The sequence below is a fragment of the Prunus avium genome, chromosome 8, assembly GCF_965620075.1.
Source record: "Prunus avium chromosome 8, drPruAviu1.hap1.1, whole genome shotgun sequence".
Lineage (NCBI taxonomy): Eukaryota > Viridiplantae > Streptophyta > Magnoliopsida > Rosales > Rosaceae > Prunus > Prunus avium.
The window spans coordinates 17422581-17434853 of record NC_142291.1 but is presented as its reverse complement, the minus strand read 5'-3'; positions in this window follow the sequence as shown (position 1 = coordinate 17434853).

Genomic DNA, 12273 nt, shown 5'->3' with positions numbered 1-12273 from the left:
CAATTCAAGTTCAAGGGCAGTTCCTTCCTAATTGGAGTGGTTGGTGTATTCCATACTTCACGCGATTGGATATCACTCAAAACTCACCAAATGACTCCTGCCAACATATTATGACGTTGCCCAAGTTTTGGGCTCGATCCGAAATCAATAGGTGTTCCAAATTGGAAAATTCAAATTCAACGGCAGTTCGTTCCTAATTGGAGTGGTTGGTGTATTCCATACTTCACGCGATTGGATTTCACTCAAAACTCACCAAATGACTCCTCCCACCATAATATGATCTTGCCCAAGTTCGGGGCTCGATCCGAAATCAATAGGTGTGAGAAATTGGACACTTCAAGTTCAACGGTAGTTCGTTCCTAATTGGAGTGGTTGATGTATTCCATACTTCTAGCGATTGGAATTCACTCAAAACTCACTAAAGGACTCCTCCCACCATATTATGATGTTGCCCAAGTTTTGGTCTCGATCCGAAATCAATAGGTGTTTCAAATTGGACAATTCAAGTTCAACGGCAGTTCGTTCCTAATTGGAGTGGTTGGTGTATTCCATACTTCTAGCGATTGGATTTCACTCAAAACTCACCAAATGACTCCTCCCACCATATTATGATGTTGCCCAAGTTTTGGGCTCGATCCGAAATCAATAGGTGTGAGAAATTGGACAATTCAAGTTCAACGGCAGTTCGTTCCAAGTTGGAGTGGTTGGTGTATTCCATACTTCTAGTGATTGGATTTCACTCAAAACTTACTAAATGACTCCTCCCATCATATTATGATGTTGCCCAAGTTTTGGTCTCGATCCGAAATCAATAAGTGTTCCAAATTGGACAATTCAAGTTCAACGGCAGTTCGTTCCTAATTGGAGTGGTTGGTGTATTCCATACTTCTAGCGATTGGATTTCACTCAAAACTTACCAAATGACTCCTCCCACCATATTATGATGTTGCAAAAGTTTTGGGCTCGATCCGAAATCAATAGGTGTTCCAAATTGGAAAATTCAAATTCAACGGCAGTTCGTTCCTAATTGGAGTGGTTGGTGTATTCCATACTTCACGCGATTGGATTTCACTCAAAACTCACCAAATGTCTCCTCCCACCATATTATGATGTTGCCCGAGTTTTGGGCTCGATCCGAAATCAATAGGTGTTCCAAATTGGACAATTCATGTTCAACGGCAGTTCGTTCCTAATTGGAGTGGTTGGTGTATTCCATACTTCTAGCGATTGGATTTCACTCAAAACTCCCCAAATGACTCCTCCCACCATATGATGATGTTGCCCAAGTTTTGGGCTTGATCCGAAATCAATAGGTGTTCCAAATTGGACAATTCAAGTTCAACGGCAGTTCGTTCCTAATTGGAGTGGTTGGTGTATTCCATAATTCTAGCGATTGGATTTCACTCAAAACTCACCAAATGACTCCTCCCACCATATTAGGATGTTCCCCAAGTTTTGGGCTCGATCCGAAATCAATCGGTGTGAGAAATTGGAGAATTCAAGTTCATCGGCAGTTCGTTCCTAATTGGAGTGGTTGGTGTATTCCATACTTCTAGTGATTGGATTTCACTCAAAACTTACTAAATGACTCCTCCCATCATATTATGATGTTGCCCAAGTTTTGGTCTCGATCCGAAATCAATAAGTGTTCCAAATTGGACAATTCAAGTTCAACGGCAGTTCGTTCCTAATTGGAGTGGTTGGTGTATTCCATACTTCTAGCGATTGGATTTCACTCAAAACTTACCAAATGACTCCTCCCACCATATTATGATGTTGCCCAAGTTTTGGGCTCGATCCGAAATCAATAAGTGTGAGAAATTGGACAATTCAAGTTTAACGGCAGTTCGTTCCTAATGGGAGTGGTTGGTGTATTCCATACTTCTAGCGATTGGATTTCACTCAAAACTCACCAAATGACTCCTCCCACCATATTATGATGTTGCCCAAGTTTTGGGTTCGATCCAAAATCAATTTGTGTGAGAAATTGGACAATTCAAGTTCAACGGCAGTTCGCTCCTAGTTGGAGTGGTTGGTGTATTCCATACTTCTAGCGATTGGATTTCACTCAATACTCACCAAATGACTCCTCCCACCATATGATGATGTTGCCCAAGTTTTGGGCTTGATCCGAAATCAATAGGTGTTCTAAATTGGACAATTCAAGTTCAACGGCAGTTCGTTCCTAATTGGAGTGGTTGGTGTATTCCATACTTCTAGCGATTGGATTTAACTCAAAACTCACCAAATGACTCCTCCCACCATATTAGGATGTTCCCCAAGTTTTGGGCTCGATCCGAAATCAATAGGTGTGAGAAATTGGACAATTCAAGTTCAACGGCAGTTCGTTCCTAATTGGTGTGGTTGGTGTATTCCGTACTTCTAGCGATTGGATTTCACTCAAAACACACCAAATGACTCCTCCCACCATATTATGATGTTGCCCAAGTTTTGGGTTCGATCCGAAATCAATTTGTGTGAGAAATTGGACAATTCAAGTTCAACGGCAGTTCGTTCCAAGTTGGAGTGGTTGGTGTATTCCATACTTCTAGCGATTGGATTTCACTCAAAACTCACCAAATGACTCCTCCCACCATATTATGATGTTACCCAAGTTTTGGGCTCGATCCGAAATCAATAGGTGTGAGAAATTGGACAATTCAAGTTCAACGGCAGTTCGTTCCTAATTGGAGTGGTTGGTGTATTCCATACTTCGAGCGATTGGATTTCACTCAAAACTCACCAAATGACTCCTGCCAACATATTATGACGTTGCCCAAGTTTTGGGCTCGATCCGAAATCAATAGGTGTGAGAAATTGAAGAATTCAAGTTCAACGACAGTTCGTTCCTAATTGGAGTGGTTGGTGTATTCCATACTTCTAGCGATTGGATTTCACTCAAAACTCACCAAATGACTCCTCCCACCATATTATGATGTTGCACAAGTTTTGGGCTCCATACGAAATCAATAGGTGTTCCAAATTGGACAATTCAAGTTCAACGGCAGTTCGTTCCTAATTGGAGTGGTTGGTGTATTCCATACTTCTCGCGATTGGATTTCACTCAAAACTCACCAAATGACTCCTCCCACCATATTATGATGTTGCCCAAGTTTTGGGCTCGTTCCGAAATCAATAGGTGTTCCAAATTCGACAATTCAAGTTCAACGACAGTTCGTTCCTAATTGGAGTGGTTGGTGTATTCCATACTTCTAGCGATTGGATTTCACTCAAAACTCCCCAAATGATTCCTCCCACCATATGATGATGTTGCCCAAGTTTTGGGCATGATCCGAAATCAATAGGTGTTCTAAATTGGACAATTCAAGTTCAACGGCAGTTCGTTCCTAATTGGAGTGGTTGGTGTATTCCATACTTCTAGCGATTGGATTTCACTCAAAACTCACCAAATGACTCCTCCCACCATATTAGGATGTTCCCCAAGTTTTGGGCTCGATCCGAAATCAATAGGTGTGAGAAATTGGACAATTCAAGTTCAACGGCAGTTCGTTCCTAATTGGTGTGGTTGGTGTATTCCGTACTTCTAGCGATTGGATTTCACTCAAAACACACCAAATGACTCCTCCCACCATATTATGATGTTGCCCAAGTTTTGGGTTCGATCCGAAATCAATTTGTGTGAGAAATTGGACAATTCAAGTTCAACGGCAGTTCGTTCCAAGTTGGAGTGGTTGGTGTATTCCATACTTCTAGCGATTGGATTTCACTCAAAACTCACCAAATGACTCCTCCCACCATATTATGATGTTACCCAAGTTTTGGGCTCGATCCGAAATCAATAGGTGTGAGAAATTGGACAATTCAAGTTCAACGGCAGTTCGTTCCTAATTGGAGTGGTTGGTGTATTCCATACTTCGAGCGATTGGATTTCACTCAAAACTCACCAAATGACTCCTGCCAACATATTATGACGTTGCCCAAGTTTTGGGCTCGATCCGAAATCAATAGGTGTGAGAAATTGAAGAATTCAAGTTCAACGACAGTTCGTTCCTAATTGGAGTGGTTGGTGTATTCCATACTTCTAGCGATTGGATTTCACTCAAAACTCACCAAATGACTCCTCCCACCATATTATGATGTTGCACAAGTTTTGGGCTCCATACGAAATCAATAGGTGTTCCAAATTGGACAATTCAAGTTCAACGGCAGTTCGTTCCTAATTGGAGTGGTTGGTGTATTCCATACTTCTCGCGATTGGATTTCACTCAAAACTCACCAAATGACTCCTCCCACCATATTATGATGTTGCCCAAGTTTTGGGCTCGATCCGAAATCAATAGGTGTTCCAAATTGGACAATTCAAGTTCAACGACAGTTCGTTCCTAATTGGAGTGGTTGGTGTATTCCATACTTCTAGCGATTGGATTTCACTCAAAACTCCCCAAATGATTCCTCCCACCATATGATGATGTTGCCCAAGTTTTGGGCTCGATCCGAACTCAAAAGGTGTGAGAAATTGGACAATTTAAGTTCAACGGCAGTTCATTCCTAATTGGAGTGGTTGGTGTATTCCATACTTCTAGCAATTGGATTTCATTCAAAACTCACTAAATGAGTCCACGAATCATATTATGATGTTGCCCAAGTTTTGGGCTCGATCCGAAATCAATAGGTGTTCCAAATTGGACAATTCAAGTTTAATGGCAGTTCGTTCCTAATGGGAGTGGTTGGTGTATTCCATACTTCTAGCGATTGGATTTCACTCAAAACTCACCAAATGACTCCTCCCACCATATTATGCTGTTGCCCAAGTTTTGGGACCGATCCGAAATCCATAGGTGTTCCAAATTGGACAATTCAAGTTCAACGGCAGTTCGTCCCAAATTGGAGTGGTTGGTGTATTCCATACTTCTAGCGATTGGATTTCACTCAAAACTCACCAAACGACTCCACCCACCATATTATGTTGTTGCCCAAGTTCTGGTCTCGATCCGAAATCAATAGGTGTGATAAATTGGACAATTCAAGTTCAACGGCAGTTCGTTCCTAATTGGAGTGGTTGGTGTATTCCATACTTCTAGCAATTGGATTTTACTCAAAACTCACTAAATGACTCGTCCCACCATATTATGATGTTGCCCAAGTTTTGGCCTCGATCCGAAATCAATAGGTGTTCCAAATTGGACAATTCAAGTTCAACGGCAGTTTGTTCCTAATTGGAGTGGTTGGTGTATTCCATACTTCTAGCGATTGGATTTCACTCAAAACTCACCAAATGACTCCTCCCACCATATTATGATGTTGCCCAAGTTTTGGTCTCGATCCGAAATCAATAGTTGTTCGAAATTGGACAATTCAAGTTCAACGGCAGTTCGTTCCTAATTGGAGTGGTTGGTGTATTCCACACTTCTAGCAATTGGATTTCACTCAAAACTCACCAAATGACTCCTCCCACAGTATTATGATGTTGCACAAGTTTGGGGCTTGATCCGAAATCAATAGGAGTGAGAAATTGGACAATTCAAGTTCAACGGCAGTTCGTTCCTAATTGGAGTGGTTGGTGTATTCCATACTTCTAGCAATTGGATTTCACTCAAAACTCCCCAATTGACTCCTCCCACCGTATTATGATGTTGCCCAAGTTTGGGGTTCCATCCGAAATCAATAGGTGTGAGAAATTGGACAATTCAAGTTCAACGGCAGTTCGTTCCTAAGTGGAGTGGTTGGTGTATTCCATACTTCTAGCGACTGGATTTCACTCAAAACTCATCAAATGACTCCTCCCAACATATTATGATGTTGCCCAAGTTTTGGGCTCGATCCAAACTCAATAGGTGTCAGAAATTGGACAATTTAAGTTCAACGGCAGTTCGTTCCTAACTGGAGTGGTTCGTGTATTCCGTACTTCTAGCGATTGGATTTCACTCAAAACCCACCAAATGACTCCTCCCACCATATTATGATGTTGCCCAAGTTTTGGGCTCGATCCGAAATCAATAGGTGTTCCAAATTGGACAATTCAAGTTCAACGGCAGTTCGTCCCTAATTGGAGTGGTTGGTGTATTCCATACTTCTAGCGATTGGATTTCACTCAAAGCTGACCAAATGACTCCTCCCACCATATTATGATGTTGCCCAAGTTCTGGTCTCGATCCGAAATCAATAGGTGTGAGAAATTGGACAATTCAAGTTCAACGGCAGTTCGTTCCTAATTGGAGTGGTTGGTGTATTCCATACTTCTAGCGATTGGATTTCACTTAAAACTCACCAAATGACTCCTCCCACCATATTATGAAGTTGCCCAGGTTTTGGGCTCGATCCGAAATCAATAGGTGTGAGACATTGGACAATTCAAGTTCAAGGGCAGTTCCTTCCTAATTGGAGTGGTTGGTGTATTCCATACTTCACGCGATTGGATATCACTCAAAACTCACCAAATGTCTCCTCCCACCATATTATGATGTTGCCCAAGTTTTGGGGTCGATCCGAAATCAATAGTTGTGAGAAATTGGACAATTCAAGTTTAATGGCAGTTCGTTCCTAATTGGAGTGGTTGGTGTATTCCACACTTCTAGCGATCGGATTTCACTCAAAACTCCCCAATTGACTCCTCCCACCATATTATGATGTTGCCCAAGTTTTGGTCTCGATCCGAAATCAATAGGTGTTCCAAATTGGACAATTCAAGTTCACCGGCAGTTCGTTCCTAATTGGAGTGGTTGGTGTATTCCATACTTCTAGCGATTGGATTTCACTCAAAACCCACCAAATGACTCCTCCCACCATATTATGATGTTGCCCAAGTTTTGGTCTCGATACGAAATCAATAGTTGTTCGAAATTGGACAATTCAAGTTCAACAGCAGTTCGTTCCTAATTGGAGTGGTTGGTGTATTCCACACTTCTAGCAATTGAATTTCACTCAAAACTCACCAAATGACTCCTCCCACCGTATTATGATGTGGTCAAACTTTGGGTTTCCATCCGAAATCAATAGGTGTGAGAAATTGGACAATTCAAGTTCAACGACAGTTCGTTCCTAAGTGGAGTGGTTGGTGTATTCCATACTTCTAGCGACTGGATTTCACTCAAAACTCACCCAATGACTCCTCCCACCATATTATGATGTTGCCCAAGGTTTGGGCTCGATCCCAACTCAATAGGTGTCAGAAATTGAACAATTTAAGTTCAACGGCAGTTCGTTCCTAATTGGAGTGGTTGGTGTATTCCATACTTCTAACGATTGGATTTCACTCAAAACTCACCTAATGACTCCTCCCACCATATTATGATGTTGCACAAGTTTGGGGTTCCATCCGGAATCAATAGGTGTGAGAAATTGGACAATTCAAGTTCAACGGCAGTTCGTTCCTAATTGGAGTGGTTGGTGTATTCCATACTTCTAACAATTGGATTTCACTCAAAACTCACCAAATGACTCCTCCCACCATATTATGATGTTGCCCAAGTTTTGGGCGCTCGATCCGAAATTAATAGGTGTTCCAAATTGGACAATTCAAGTTCAACGGCAGTTCGTTCCTAATTGGAGTGGTTGGTGTATTCCACACTTCTAGCAATTGGATTTCACTCAAAACTCACCAAATGACTCCTCCCACAGTATTATGATGTTGCACAGGTTTGGGGTTTGATCCGAAATCAATAGGTGTGGGAAATTGGACAATTCAAGTTCAACTGCAGTTCGTTCCTAATTGGAGTGGTTGGTGTATTCCATACTTCTAGCGATTGGATTTCACTCAAAACTCACCAAATGACTCCTCCCACCGTATTATGATGTTGCACAAATTTGGGGTTCCATCCGAAATCAATAGGTGTGAGAAATTGGACAATTCAAGTTCAACGGCAGTTCGTTCCTAATTGGAGTGGTTGGTGTATTCCATACTTCTAGCAATTGGATTTCACTCAAAACTCACCACATGACTCCTCCCACCATATTACGATGTTGCCCAAATTTTGGGTTCGATCCGAACTCAATAGGTGTGAGAAATTGGACAATTTAAGTTCAACGGCAGTTCATTCCTAATTGGAGTGGTTGGTGTATTCCATACTTCTAGCGATTGGATTGCACTCAAAACTCACCAAATGACTCCTCCCACCATATTATGATGTTGCCCATGTTTGGGGCTCGATCCGAAATCAATAAGTGTGAGAAATTGGACAATTCAAGTTCAACGGCAGTTCGTTCCTAATTGGAGTGGTTCGTGTATTCCATACTTCTAGCTATTGGATTTCACTCAAAACTCTCCAAATGAGTCCTCCCACCATATTATGATGTTGCCCAAGTTTTGGCTTCGATTCGAACTCAATAGGTGTGAGAAATTGGACAATTCAAGTTCAACGGCAGTTCGTTCCTAATTGGAGTGGTTGGTGTATTCCACACTTCTAGCAATTGGATTTCACTCAAAACTCACCAAATGACTCCTCCCACAGTATTATGATGTTGCACAGGTTTGGGGTTTGATCCGAAATCAATAGGTGTGGGAAATTGGACAATTCAAGTTCAACTGCAGTTCGTTCCTAATTGGAGTGGTTGGTGTATTCCATACTTCTAGCGATTGGATTTCACTCAAAACTCACCAAATGACTCCTCCCACCGTATTATGATGTTGCACAAATTTGGGGTTCAATCCGAAATCAATAGGTGTGAGAAATTGGACAATTCAAGTTCAACGGCAGTTCGTTCCTAATTGGAGTGGTTGGTGTATTCCATACCTCTAGCAATTGGATTTCACTCAAAACTCACCACATGACTCCTCCCACCATATTACGATGTTGCCCAAACTTTGGGTTCGATCCGAACTCAATAGGTGTGAGAAATTGGACAATTTAAGTTCAACGGCAGTTCATTCCTAATTGGAGTGGTTGGTGTATTCCATACTTCTAGCGATTGGATTTCACTCAAAACTCTCCAAATGACTCCTCCCACCATATTATGATGTTGCCCAAGTTTTGGCTTCGATTCGAACTCAATAGGTGTGAGAAATTGGACAATTCAAGTTCAACGGCAGTTCGTTCCTAATTGGAGTGGTTGGTGTATTCCATACTTCTAGCGATTGGATTTCACTCAAAACTCACCAAATGACTCCTCCCACCATATTATGATGTTGCCCAAGTTTTGGGCTCGATCCGAAATGAATAGGTGTTCCAAATTGGACAATTCAAGTTCAATGGCAGGTCTTTCCCAATTGGAGTGGTTGGTGTATTCCATACTTCTAGTGATTGGATTTCACTCAAAACTCACCAAATGACTTCTCCCACCATATTATGATGTTGCCCAAGTTTGGGGCTCGATCCGAAATCAATAGGTGTGAGAAATTGGACAATTCAAGTTCAACGGCAGTTCGTTCCTAATTGGAGTGGTTTGTGTATTCTATACTTCTAGCGATTGGATTTCACTCAAAACCCACCAAATGACTCCTCCCACCATATTATGATGTTTCCCAAGTTTTGGGCTCGATCCGAAATCAATAGGTGTTCCAAATTAGACAATTCAAGTTCAACGGCAGTTCGTTCCTGATTGGTGTGGTTGGAGTATTCCACACTTCTAGCAATTGGATTTCACTCAAAACTCACCAAATGACTCCTCCCACCATATTATGATGTTGCCCAAGTTTTGGGCTCGATCCGAAATCAATAGGTGTTCCAAATTGGACAATTCAAGTTCAACGGCAGTTCGTTCCTAATTGGAGTGGTTGGTGTATTCCATACTTCTAGCTATTGGATTTCACTCAAAACTCACCAAATGACTCCTCCCACCATATTATGATGTTGCCCATGTTAGGGGCCCGATCCGAAATCAATAGGTGTGAGAAATTGGACAATTCAAGTGCAACGGCAGTTCGTTCCTAATTGAAGTGTTTGGTGTATTACATACTTCTAACGATTGGATTTCACTCAAAACTCACCAAATGACTCCTCCCTCCGTATTATGATGTTGCACAAATTTGGGGTTCCATCCGAAATCAATAGTTGTTCGAAATTGGACAATTCAAGTTCAACGGCAGTTCGTTCCTAATTGGAGTGGTTGGTGTATTCCACACTTCTAGCAATTGGATTTCACTCAAAACTCACCAAATGACTCCTCCCACAGTATTATGTTGTTGCACAGGTTTGGGGTTTGATCCGAAATCAATAGGTGTGGGAAATTGGACAATTCAAGTTCAACTGCAGTTCGTTCCTAATTGGAGTGGTTGGTGTATTCCATACTTCTAGCGATTGGATTTCACTCAAAACTCACCAAATGACTCCTCCCACCATATTATGATGTTGCCAAAGTCAGGGGTTCGATCCGAAATCAATAGGTGTGAGAAATTGGACAATTCAAGTTCAACGGCAGTTAGTTCCTAATTGGAGTGGTTTGTGTATTCTATACTTCTAGCGATTGGATTTCACTCAAAACCCACCAAATGACTCCTCCCACCATATTATGATGTTTCCCAAGTTTTGGGCTCGATCCGAAATCAATAGGTGTTCCAAATTAGACAATTCAAGTTCAACGGCAGTTCGTTCCTAATTGGAGTGGTTGGAGTATTCCACACTTCTAGCAATTGGATTTCACTCAAAACTCACCAAATGACTCCTCCCACCATATTCTGATGTTGCCCAAGTTTTGGGCTCGATCCGAAATCAATAGGTGTTCCAAATTGGACAATTCAAGTTCAACGGCAGTTCGTTCCTAATTGGAGTGGTTGGTGTATTCCATACTTCTAGCGATTGGATTTCACTCAAAACTCACCAAATGACTCCTCCCACCATATTATGATGTTGGCCATGTTAGGGGCCCGATCCGAAATCAATAGGTGTGAGAAATTGGACAATTCAAGTGCAACGACAGTTCGTTCCTAATTGAAGTGTTTGGTGTATTCCATACTTCTAGCGATTGGATTTCACGCAAAACTCACCAAATGACTCCTCCCACCATATTATGATGTTGCCCAAGTTGTGGGCTCGATCCGAAATCAATAGGTGTTCCAAATTGGGCAATTCAATTTCAACGGCAGTTCGTTCCGAATTGGAGTGGTTGGTGTATACCATACTTCTAGCGATTGGATTTCACTCAAAACTCACCAAATGACTCCTCCCACCATATTATGATGTTGCCCAAGTTTGGGGCTCGATCCGAAATCAATTGGTGTGAGAAATTGGACAATTCAAGTTCAACGGCAGTTCGTTCCTAATTGGAGTGGTTGGTGTATTCCATAATTCTAGCGATTGGATTTCACTCAAAACTCACCAAATGACTCCTCCCAGCATATTATAATGTTGCCCAAGTTTTGGGCTCGATCCGAAATCAATAGGTGTGCGAAATTGGTCAATTCAATTTCAACGACAGTTTTTTCCTAATTGGAATGGTTGGTGTATTCCATACTTCTAGCGTTTGGATTTCACTCAAAACTCACCAAATGACTCCTCCCACCATATTATGATGTTGAAGAAGTTTTGGGCTCGATCCGAAATCAATAGGTGTTCCAAATTGGACAATAAAAGTTCAACGGCGGTTCGTTTCTAATTGGAGTGGTTGGTGTATTCCATACTTCTAGCGATTGGATTTCACTCAAAACTCACCAAATGACCCCTCCCACCATATTATGATGTCGCCCAAGTTAGGGGCTCGATTCGAAATCAATAGGTGTGAGAAATTGGACAATTCAAGTTCAACGGCAGTTCGTTCCTAATTGGAGTGGTTGGTGTATTCCCTACTTCTAGCGAATGGATTTCACTCAAAACTCACCAAATAACGCCTCCCACCATATTAGGATGTTGCCCAAGTTTGGGGCTCGATCCGAAATCAATAGGTGTGAGAAATTGGACAATTCAAGTTCAACGGCAGTTCGTTCCTAATTGGAGTGGTTGGTGTATTCCATACTTCTAGGGATTGGATTTCACTCAAAACTCACCAAATGACTCCTCCCACGATATTATGATGTTACCCAAGTATTGGGCTCGATCCGAAATCAATAGGTGTGCGAAATTGGTCAATTCAATTTCAACGACAGTTTTTTCCTAATTGGAATGGTTGGTCTATTCCATACTTCTAGCGATTGGATTTCACTCAAAACTCGCCAAATGACTCCTCCCACCATATTATGATGTTGAACAAGTTTTGGGCTCGATCCGAAATCAATAGGTGTTCCAAATTGGACAATAAAAGTTCAACGGCGGTTCGTTCCTAATTGGAGTGGTTGGTGTATTCCATACTTATAGCGATTGGATTTCACTCAAAACTCACCAAATGACTCCTCCCACCATATTATGATGTCGCCCAAGTTAGGGGCTCGATCCGAAATCAATAGGT